This window comes from Lygodium microphyllum, chromosome 5, assembly GCF_053477565.2.
Source record: "Lygodium microphyllum isolate KBCC chromosome 5, Lygodium_microphyllum_v1.1.10, whole genome shotgun sequence".
NCBI lineage: Eukaryota > Viridiplantae > Streptophyta > Polypodiopsida > Schizaeales > Lygodiaceae > Lygodium > Lygodium microphyllum.
The window spans coordinates 143,125,581-143,137,761 of record NC_141139.1 but is presented as its reverse complement, the minus strand read 5'-3'; positions in this window follow the sequence as shown (position 1 = coordinate 143,137,761).

Here is a 12,181-nt window from a genome sequence, read left to right as displayed (position 1 = left end):
AGGCGACTAATCACCTCATACCGTAAGCCTCCTCGTTCTGCTCCCGAACAAGAATTACATGAGCTCACACAACTTGCAAGCTCAATTTCCTCGTTCTTACAACAGTGGTTCACTTTGTGGACCCAATTGGAAAAGAAAGGCTGTCGTATCATGACAAATGCTGAACAAAGGAGGGCAATCAAGACCATTGAGTACGATCCTACTTATGTGGCACCTCTTTCATTTAGAGTTTTGGCCATTACCTAGATCCAACACTTAGATGACTAGGTCCTAGCCCATCCTTACATTGACCAATTTCTTACGGAAGAAGAACTGCACGTTGCAAGCCGCCTTAATACCGGAGATATTTTTCACGATGTCTTGACCTATATCTCCCAAGTTTCTGTACAACCCTGTGAACTCGATCGTCATGCTCAACTTGAGTACAACCCTGCATTTTATGAGTGGCTGTTGGTCGGAACACCCCATCACAATCACCTTTGATATCCTCACCACTTCGTTCAATCCTATGAAGGATTTTCATCTTTCCAAGGGGGAGGAATAAGGCTAAGAAGGCATAAATAATTGTTTATATATATATATATATATTCTTTGCATTCCTGTTTTGCATATTTTATGCTTAGCTTCATTTAGCCATGTTTTTCATTTCCACTTGTGATTAATGAAAAGTATTTTTGCTACAGGAATCCAAGATGGCTCATCAAGATCGCGCTCATAAGCTTCCCTTCACGGAAGAAGAAAAGCAAAAATATATGCTGAATCTGGAAATTCAAGCTTATGGACGACTGAATTTCCAAACTATCCACAACCTATCCAGGGTCATGGAAACGGAGAAAGCAGCTAAGCAAGTCATAGAAAAGTGCAATATGACCAAGTATGTGGAGAAGGTGGAGCAAAATGTGGATCATGCAAGGTGTGTTGAGTTCTTACGAACTTTTGACTCTGCCTCCAAGAGTGCGATGGTGACTGTGGGAAGGGGGGATGCTGCCAGGCAAGTCAGGGTACCCTTAAGCAAGGAACTAGTAGAAAAGGCACTGGGCCTGGAATCAAGGGCCGTAAAGAGACCAAAAAGGGATGTCTTCGCCATGCTAAAAATGGATAGGGACTGAGAGCGGAATTTAGGTGACGGGAAGTGCTTAAAAATAGCTAAAAATTATGAAGATCAAGGGAAAAATATCCACCGTCAAAGGCGGCGGCTCGATCTAGGACGATTTTAAGCGCCAAAGTGCTTTAAAGGCGCCCGAGCGACACTTGGTGATTTTTCATAATTTTTCAGACAGTTGTGCGGGTTGACACAAGCTACTGGCCAATGCGGGATGCTAAGCCGGACGCCCAGGATTTTTCAGAGCTCAATTCGGAGTCCGGACAGGAAAATGGCCAAGGAAACGGTCAAGATATGAAAAGGTGGACACTTGGGAGGCCAAATTTGAGCATGCCTTTTGAGTTTGGACCCCCCCCAAAAAATTTATGCACCTTATGAAGCAAAAAACGTGGAGAGAGAATGAAGAGGCATGAAAAAACGTAGAAGAAGATGGCGCCCGAAAAAATGCGCCATGAATGGATGAGAGGCATCATGGCTGCTGCAAACAACCCCCCCAATGGATTATGGGGCTTCATTCCCCTCTGTCTGTGGACTCTATCGCCGCCCTTCGCCCGTGGAATGATGGCCTGGTTTGAAATTTCTGATTCTAGTCTTTCTCTCTCCTCCCTCTCTCTCTTCTAAGAGGCAGTTCATGTGTGGGAAGGAGCAATGAAGAAAGAATGATGGAGGCTTGTCCGGCATGGACCGGATTGCTACACGGGCTGAGAATGGTGATTTGTGATGTTGCTGGACATGAAGGGTTGCTGTTTTCCAAATCTACAGCCATGGACACAAAACCCGAAACACGCGTTTAAGCGGTAAACCAAAAAATTACAAAGAAAATTTAGTGTTTTATGCTTTTGATTGATGGAATGCCGTTCATATGGACTAAGATTTGATTATGTTGCTGATTCTTCTGAGTTCTTACTATTTATAACCAGAAATTATGAAAAACATGCATTTCATGGCTCGAAATAATGTCAAGGAACCCGAAAACCATGAAAAATGGGGAAAAACAAGGGTTTTGGGCGTATAAATGGGGAAAACCGTCGATACACATCAACTAATCTTTCAATTTTGTTGCAAATGAACTAAGGGCCACAGCCCACAAACTGGTTTTCATTTTCAGCAATTTAAAAAATACAAGAAAATGAAGAAAATGGGAAAAAATGATAAAAACACCATGAAAAATAGGGGAAAAATACATTTGGGGCTACGAAAAATATAGAAAAATAGGATTTATGTTTGTTGATGTATAGCAAGGCTGGGGCATGAAGTTATGCTTCAGTTCAGCCTTGTTTATATGTTGTAGTGTGTGTTTCCTTCCTTTCTCCACATAAAAATGGCAAGGAAACCCTGAAAGAAATGAATGCAATGATGCACTATCAACGGGGAAGGGTAGAGTTGTGGAAAAATGGTTAAATGCCGTTGAGCATGAGGAATAATTTGCTGATTTTATATGCATTGCAACTAGGACGGAATAATAATGATAAAAATTAAAACCTAGTAGCACGAAGATCACTTCGGTGCTAGGTGTTGCAGCGAAGCACAAAGCGGTTAGAAAGAAAAGCATGAAAGAGATGTTTTGCACTTGCACGCTGGTGGTTTTTAAAATGTTTGAGCACTAGGCATCCACCTCTTTGCATGATCATTTAGAGGAAATTAAAAGTATCAGAGTTAGCTCCTGGATACGCATAGCAATTGTTTTCAGTAGGCCTGTGACCCACCGTTGAGAGTGTGAGGTTCCTATGCTGTAGGCTAGTCGTGGGATCCTAAAGGGGAAATTAAGTAAGGACAATGGTATATTCCTGGATACGTTTATTTGGTACCTTGAGTGACGTTTGTGCGAAATGTCTAAATGTTGAGCGGCGCATCGAGGGGCCAATCCCCAAGGTGTAGGAGAGTCGCAGAGGGTTGACGGCATTCAGCCGTAGGAGGAACCCCATGTGTATGTGATTCGAGCCTTTTGGCTATGTGAAAGGGACTCCCTCTGAGGAGCAATATTGGGTTAGGATCAGTTGGACTACAACGTATTACAAACGCAATGTTTAGGAAGGCAGAGATTTTGATAGACGCTCCTGGCCGCGAGGCCGAGGGGGTTGTCTTGCGCATAGTGACGAGGTCCGGCTAGTGCATGAGCCAGTGCCGGCCCGTTTTTAGGTCCATCAGTGGTGCGTTTGCCGGGAGCTGCTTAAAAGTGGCGGTTCTCGAATCCTGGTTTTCTAGGGACCAACTAGCAGTTTATGCCAAAGGATACTGAGATCGATCCGTTATTTATTGATAAGCATCGTCTAGCAGAAATCCAAAAGCAGGAAAGAGACGAGAGAGCTAGGCGACGTGCTGAAATCTTTAGGAGATATTCCCCTAAGCGTAGCGGTGCTGAACCCTTACGAGGGAGTGGATCTAGTGGTCTTAGGACCCCAAGCAATAAGTTAGGAGAAGGTGGAAGCTCTAGTGCTCCCCTTCCTGCCATAAGCCAATCCACGTCAATTGCGGGAGGTGTAACCCCACCGTTCCCTATTCCTAGTGCAAATCCAATCCCCGTCATGGCGCAGCCTATTGCAATTCCAGCAGGAACGACGGATTTGCCGGCTCTAGGTTACCCGCTACCCATTTTTAATGGGCTAGTTGAGGAAGATGCGGAACTCCACATTAGGGAGTTTCAAAAGTTGATGTTTAACTGTCGCATTCAAGAAGAAGGACATTTAATGATGTTCTTCAACATGACTCTCAAAGGAAGAGCCGCTATATGGTATCATGGTTTAGAAGCCGGAACCATATTGAACATTGATGCATTTTATGGAGCTTTTCGAAGGGAGTTTGCCCCTGAAAGGGGTGGGCAATATTGGTTGCGTGTACTCAACGTGACCCGCCAAGATCCACACGAGGATATTCGTGCTTATGCGAAGAAGATAAAAGAGGTCTTCCGTAAGTTGGACACCTCTATCCCTATCCCCGCAGCTGCCCAATTGCAATATTTCCTACATGGTTTGGACTTTAATATCCAATTGCAGTTGAGTAGTGTCCCCTTGGGGGATATAGATACTGCCATTACACGAGCACAAGAGGTGGAATCCCGACTACAAGCAGCCTATGCTTCTAGAGGCAATTCGAACATGGGTTTAGTATTGGGAAACAATATGGCAATAGCCAATGGCAGTAGTGGCCAAGGGATAGCGATGGCTAACCCTAATGGGAGAGGGAACATGATACAGAATGTCCCTTTATTACCAGCTCCCCCTAGCATGTCGATGCCTACGGGCAGTCAAATGGCTCCAAGTAGTGGAGGCCAGGCGGTCAATTCTAACACCATGCCTGCAGCTCAACAGCCTGTGCCTAATCGAATTGTTAGGCCGATTGAACGACATGGAAATGACCAAGGCTATGAGTCGAGTTCTTCCAATGTTCTTGGCGAGGTTAAGGACATGATGAAGCATTATACCGACATGATTACGGAGCAGTATCGACAAATAGCCGTTGATGTCAACTTCCTTAAAAAACAACAAAATTTGATAGGAAGTAGATACCCAGAAGAGGGTGCGCCGTCGAGGTTTAGTTGCAAATGGTGTGGCGGGCAGCACTATCCAAGAAATTGCCCAAATGTTAAGTGCGATATTTGTGGAAAATCCGGCCATCTAGCAGCTACTTGCTGGAGTAAGATCAGTTCTCTCCAGCGGGGTAGTCGGCAACCAGGGCCTGTTAATCATCGTGCCCAAGGAAATGATTCCCAGCGAGAGGATGGGCCTAAACAAATACTTCAACGATCAAAGACTACAGTGGAGGAGCTACCAAGTGGTAGTGGGGTTAGTTTGATTGAGGCTGTACGCGTTAATGATGCTGAAACCTCTAATCTACGAGCTGTCCTTACAAGAGGTAAAAAGGGTAGAGAAGCCGACATGGATAAGCCTGTCGACGGAAACCCTAAACAAGGCGACAAAGGAACGCAAGTTTTGGATCCTGCCCTAGAAGGGGGACCTTTGAAGCCCGTAGAGAGTAAAGCCGATAAGGAAGCACCAAAGAAGAAGGTGAAAGTTAAGAAAGAGGCAATAAAGCCAGCTCAGCGACCTAAAGAGCGGATGATTTGGCGTGAAAAGCGAGCTCTTTCGAACTATCATGAATTCGATTTGGCGGGCTCTCTTTGCGAAGTCAAGCCGGATGTGAACCTTTTGCAGCTTATTAAGCTTTCCCCAGGAGTACGTAAGGAATTTAGAAAGATCCTACGTACCGGGTATATTGTAGAACCTTTGGGTATTGCGCGAGTTGGTGATGACTGGTTCGAGCATGCTGAGAAGCATTGCCCAAGGGTTGCAGCCTATGTCGATGGGATATTAGTAGATTATGCCATTGTCGACACAGGATCATCTGTTAACATTATGAGTTCTGAACTGATGGAAAGGTTGGGCCTTGCGATCCAAAAAGATACCTCCACAATTCTCAGAATGGCAGATGACAGTTTGAGACAGCCGGAAGGCTGCATTACTAAGGTCCATGTCACTGTTGCAAATGTAGAATGCCTGTTGGACTTTAGGGTGATTCGTTTTGCAGGGCGGCCAAGTTACCAAGTATTACTTGGACGACCTTGGATCTTGCAAGCGGATTGCCAAGTGGATATACCTGCCGGTCGATTAATATTCGGCAGAGGTGCCCAGCGTGTGGTGGTTGATGCTTATCCTGAGTCCCCGCAGAGTGAGAGGGCTCCTCTATCTTCTACAGAATTGGAGACATTAGAAGATTCATCTGTTAGTGAGGCATCATCGAGTGATGAGTCCAACGAGGGATCCACCATGGAGGACATCTATCAGATCACTTTGAACGAGCCGATAGAGGCCCAAGATCGTATAAGAGATGCAGATGTTATCGAGCTAGACCTTGGTACGCTTGATGATTCGCGGCCAATCAAATTAGGGTCCATGCTCAGCACAGCAGAAAGGGAGGACTATGTGGCCTTGATCCAGGAATTCCGTGATATCTTTGCCTGGAGTTATGATGAGTTGAGAGGCATCCCTCCCAGTCTTGCTGTTCATACAATTCCGTTGAAAGAGGGCAGTCGTCCTGTACGGCAGAAAGTAAGGCGTATGCCTTTCGAATTGAGGGACGGGCTGTTTGAAGAGTTACAGAAGCTTCGAAAAGCGGGTTTGATTTTTCCTGTGCAACACACAGAATGGTGTTCGCCAGTTGTGATTAGAAAGAAGAAGAATAATCAGATCCGTTTATGTGTAGACTTTAGGGAGCTGAATAAGCAGACAGTTAAGGACTACTACCCATTACCATTTATTGACCAGATTTTGGATCAATTAGCGGGTAGGGAGATATATTCGTTTATGGATTGCTTTGCAGGATACAACCAAATGGCAATTGCAGAAGAGGACAAGTTGAAAACAACTTTTATCACTGTATTTGGCACTTTTGCTTACCACGTGATGGCTTTTGGTTTATGCAATGCGCCTGGTTCGTGGCAACGAACAGCCGATAAGACATTCGGTGACATATCCCCTGAAGAGTTGAGGGTGTTTATTGATGACTTAGGGGCCGCCACCGTGAGAGAAAGGCAGTTGATCATTTTGAGAAAATGCTTTGAGCGCTGTAGACAATTTTGCATCGCCCTAAACCCACGGAAGTGTGCTTTTGGAGTACCTTATGGGCTATTGCTAGGCCATGTGGTCAGTTCGGTAGGAATTGCGACATACCCTGACAAGGTCAAAGTTATAGTTGCCATGGGTCCACCACGCACTCCGAAAGAAGTTCATAGCTTTCTGTCTTCGGTTGGTTACTACCGTAGATTCATTAACGCCTTAGCAGAAAGAACGTTGCCACTTACAAATTTATTGTCCTTTAGCTGTTCGTTTGTATGGGGTGACCCTTGTAAGGTAGCATTCGAGGATGTGAAACAAGAGCTAGCAAGAGCACCCGTTTTAAAAGCACCTAAAAGAGGTGAGGTGTTCTATATATTTTCAGCAGCCACCATGTATAGTGTCAGCTGTTGTTTAGCCCAAATTTGGGAAGAGAAGTGGTACCACCCAATTGCTTTTGCCAGCCGGAAGCTGGGGGTATCGGAAATCAATTATACTTACATGGAAAAGTTGTGTCTAGCGATGGTCTTTGGGACCAAGAAGTTCAGGCATTACATTCTCTATGAGAAAGTCGTGCTTTATACGAAGGCGGAGGGACTTCGATTATTGATGAATAAGTTACAGCCGCCTGATCGTTTAGCGAAGTGGTTGATCACTTTGCAGGAATTTGATTATGAAATCAAGAGTAAGCCACCAAGGTTGCAAGGCATCGTGGAATGTCTAGTGGACTTTGGGGAGCCGAAAGAATCTGTGGCTGAAGGTAGTGACATGGAGATGATATTTAAAATAGATACGGCATCTATTCCCTCCTGGTATGCTGCAATAACGCATTATTTATCAACAGGAGAGGCGGGATCCGAATTATCTAAGGCTGAGAAAAGGAAAATTAAGCAGCAAGCGTTAAAGTTTGCCTTGATCGCAGGTACATTATATCGGCAAGGGGTTGATGATATCTATCGCCGATGTGTGACGCCTGACGAGGTGCCATTCATTTTGGAAGAGTGCCATGATTCTGCTTGCGGTGGCCATTTTGCTGGACGGCTTACAACACAAAAGGCTTTAAGAGCAGGTTATTGGTGGCCTGCCATCTTCCTGGATGCGTTTGCGTATGTTAAGCGATGCGATATTTGCCAACGACATGATAGTCGAGAGAATAGGAAACGACCACTCACCCCTATTATGGCGATACTTCCATTTGAGAAGTGGGGAATAGACTTTGTGGGTCCTATTACTCCGTCATCGACTACGCAAAAGCGATACATCATTGTAGCAACTGACTACTTTACAAAGTGGTCAGAAGCACGTGCAACAAGGAAAGATGATGCTAAAGAAACTGCTAGTTTCCTTTTAGAGCAGATAATATGCCGGTTTGGTCCGCCGAAAGAATTAGTGTCGGACCGCGGAACCCATTTCCTGAGTAAGGTGATCAAAGGTTTGACAGAGTTGTGGAACATCAAGCATAACAAGACAACCCCATATAATCCGCAAGCCAATGGTCAGGTCGAAAGTACCAACAAGCAGCTTGTGGGCATCCTATCCAAAACTGTGTCGGAAAAGAAACGGGATTGGGATAAAAAGTTATACGTGGCAGTGTGGGCTTATAATACGACTTTCAAATGAGCCACTGGCCATACCCCGTTCAAGTTAGTATATGGGGAGGAGTGTGTCTTGCCTCTAGAAATTGAGCTGCCGACTATTCGGTTTGCCATCAATCATTCTTTGAGCGATGAAGACGCTCTTTTTGAGCGCTTGACGACATTGGCCCATTTAGACGAGCTTAAGTTGCAGAGCTTATTGCACCAAGAAGTGGCGAAGCGCCGAATGAAGAAGCTACACGACCTCAAAGCCAAGAAATACACCTTCAAGAAAGGACAGCTTGTTCTGTATTATGACGCACGACGTGAATTATTCCCAGGCAAGCTAGAACCCAAATGGGATGGGCCCTATAAGATCGTTAGAATAGGAAAGAATAAATCCACAGTTTTGTTAGCTGACCTTGAGGGGATAGAATTTAAAAATAAGGTTAATCTTAATAAGATTAAACCTTATTACTTCTGATTGTACTAATGCTATGCTTCGAAAAGCGGGTTTGATTTTTCCTGTGCAACACACAGAATGGTGTTCGCCAGTTGTGATTAGAAAGAAGAAGAATAATCAGATCCGTTTATGTGTAGACTTTAGGGAGCTGAATAAGCAGACAGTTAAGGACTACTACCCATTACCATTTATTGACCAGATTTTGGATCAATTAGCGGGTAGGGAGATATATTTGTTTATGGATTGCTTTGCAGGATACAACCAAATGGCAATTGCAGAAGAGGACAAGTTGAAAACAACTTTTATCACTGTATTTGGCACTTTTGCTTACCACGTGATGGCTTTTGGTTTATGCAATGCGCCTGGTTCGTGGCAACGAACAGCCGATAAGACATTCGGTGACATATCCCCTGAAGAGTTGAGGGTGTTTATTGATGACTTAGGGGCCGCCACCGTGAGAGAAAGGCAGTTGATCATTTTGAGAAAATGCTTTGAGCGCTGTAGACAATTTTGCATCGCCCTAAACCCACGGAAGTGTGCTTTTGGAGTACCTTATGGGCTATTGCTAGGCCATGTGGTCAGTTCGGTAGGAATTGCGACATACCCTGACAAGGTCAAAGTTATAGTTGCCATGGGTCCACCACGCACTCCGAAAGAAGTTCATAGCTTTCTGTCTTCGGTTGGTTACTACCGTAGATTCATTAACGCCTTAGCAGAAAGAACGTTGCCACTTACAAATTTATTGTCCTTTAGCTGTTCGTTTGTATGGGGTGACCCTTGTAAGGTAGCATTCGAGGATGTGAAACAAGAGCTAGCAAGAGCACCCGTTTTAAAAGCACCTAAAAGAGGTGAGGTGTTCTATATATTTTCAGCAGCCACCATGTATAGTGTCAGCTGTTGTTTAGCCCAAATTTGGGAAGAGAAGTGGTACCACCCAATTGCTTTTGCCAGCCGAAAGCTGGGGGTATCCGAAATCAATTATACTTACATGGAAAAGTTGTGTCTAGCGATGGTCTTTGGGACCAAGAAGTTCAGGCATTACATTCTCTATGAGAAAGTCGTGCTTTATACGAAGGCGGAGGGACTTCGATTATTGATGAATAAGTTACAGCCGCCTAATCGTTTAGCGAAGTGGTTGATCACTTTGCAGGAATTTGATTATGAAATCAAGAGTAAGCCACCAAGGTTGCAAGGCATCGTGGAATGTCTAGTGGACTTTGGGGAGCCGAAAGAATCTGTGGCTGAAGGTAGTGACATGGAGATGATATTTAAAATAGATACGGCATCTATTCCCTCCTGGTATGCTGCAATAACGCATTATTTATCAACAGGAGAGGCGGGATCCGAATTATCTAAGGCTGAGAAAAGGAAAATTAAGCAGCAAGCGTTAAAGTTTTCCTTGATCGCAGGTACATTATATCGGCAAGGGGTTGATGATATCTATCGCCGATGTGTGATGCCTGACGAGGTGCCATTCATTTTGGAAGAGTGCCATGATTCTGCTTGCGGTGGCCATTTTGCTGGACGGCTTACAGCACAAAAGGCTTTAAGAGCAGGTTATTGGTGGCCTGCCATCTTTCAGTTCAGCCTTGTTTATATGTTGTAGTGTGTGTTTCCTTCCTTTCTCCACATAAAAATGGCAAGGAAACCCTGAAAGAAATGAATGCAATGATGCACTATCAACGGGGAAGGGTAGAGTTGTGGAAAAATGGTTAAATGCCGTTGAGCATGAGGAATAATTTGCTGATTTTATATGCATTGCAACTAGGACGGAATAATAATGATAAAAATTAAAACCTAGTAGCACGAAGATCACTTCGGTGCTAGGTGTTGCAGCGAAGCACAAAGCGGTTAGAAAGAAAAGCATGAAAGAGATGTTTTGCACTTGCACGCTGGTGGTTTTTAAAATGTTTGAGCACTAGGCATCCACCTCTTTGCATGATCATTTAGAGGAAATTAAAAGTATCAGAGTTAGCTCCTGGATACGCATAGCAATTGTTTTCAGTAGGCCTGTGACCCACCGTTGAGAGTGTGAGGTTCCTATGCTGTAGGCTAGTCGTGGGATCCTAAAGGGGAAATTAAGTAAGGACAATGGTACATTCCTGGATACGTTTATTTGGTACCTTGAGTGACGTTTGTGCGAAATGTCTAAATGTTGAGCGGCGCATCGAGGGGCCAATCCCCAAGGTGTAGGAGAGTCGCAGAGGGTTGACGGCATTCAGCCGTAGGAGGAACCCCATGTGTATGTGATTCGAGCCTTTTGGCTATGTGAAAGGGACTCCCTCTGAGGAGCAATATTGGGTTAGGATCAGTTGGACTACAACGTATTACAAACGCAATGTTTAGGAAGGCAGAGATTTTGATAGACGCTCCTGGCCGCGAGGCCGAGGGGGCTGTCTTGCGCATAGTGACGAGGTCCGGCTAGTGCATGAGCCAGTGCCGGCCCGTTTTTAGGTCCATCAGGGACCAAGTGCGGTCCAACGACGGAGTCAATATCCAGGACATCCCTGATGATGAAATCCGCATGCGTGCTAAAGTCATGCACACCCTCTTCTCCAGCCATCGATACACTGCCTATATGGGCAGAATAAATGTGCCTGTGCTCGAAAGCCTCGCAGACAATGCACCAGAAGAGATCGACTGGAATGATTATGTAAGACACACGATTGAGAAGGCTGCCGTAGCGCTTGATCTGGGAAGCCAACCTGCTGGAGGTGAATCCCCAGTAACAAAAGATAGGTATACGGCCGCCTCCAAAGCATCATTCATTGCATATGGAGGTGTACTAATCGCCCTCATTGAAGAAGCAGTAAAGGAGGCAGGAGCAGCAGAGGAGCAGGAGAGACCGCCACCCTCACCACACCATGAAGAATCCTTTGGCTCTGACGAGAAAACAGAAACTGACAAGAGTAGTGATGAAGAAGAAAAGCAAGAAGAACAGTGCCAGCAGCAGCAAAGAGAGCAGCGCACTAAGCGTTTTCAACAGCAAAGGGAAGAAGAAAGGAGGAAGAAAGAGAAAGAAGAACTACAAAAATCACAAAGAGGTCAAGAGCCCAAGAAATAGAGAGGAAAAGGAAAGAAAAAGAGGATGCACAGAGAGTGGAAGAGGAGACTAGAAAGGCAGAAGAGGAGAGGAAAAGAAGGGCCGAGGAGGAGGAAGAAGCCTTGAGGAAGAAGGAACAAGAAGATGTAGAACTTGCAATTCGCCTATCTACGGAACAAGATCAACGACAAAGAAAGCAAACCCCACCCCAGGAGGATGAGAACCCGGACACGAGCTTGAATGTGCCAGATCCCATCCTACCGCTAGTCGTCGCAGAGGGCAAGGGCAAGGAGGCCATCACGCCTGTCCCTACTACCAGTTTTGTGCCAACTAGCCCGGCTGCTTCCGTAATAACCATCCCCGCCCCAGGAACTTTGCCAAAGGTCGATGAGAGCAATATGGTCATGTGGCTGCAGTTCCTGGTGGAAAGGGAGTTGGCAAGAGAACCTG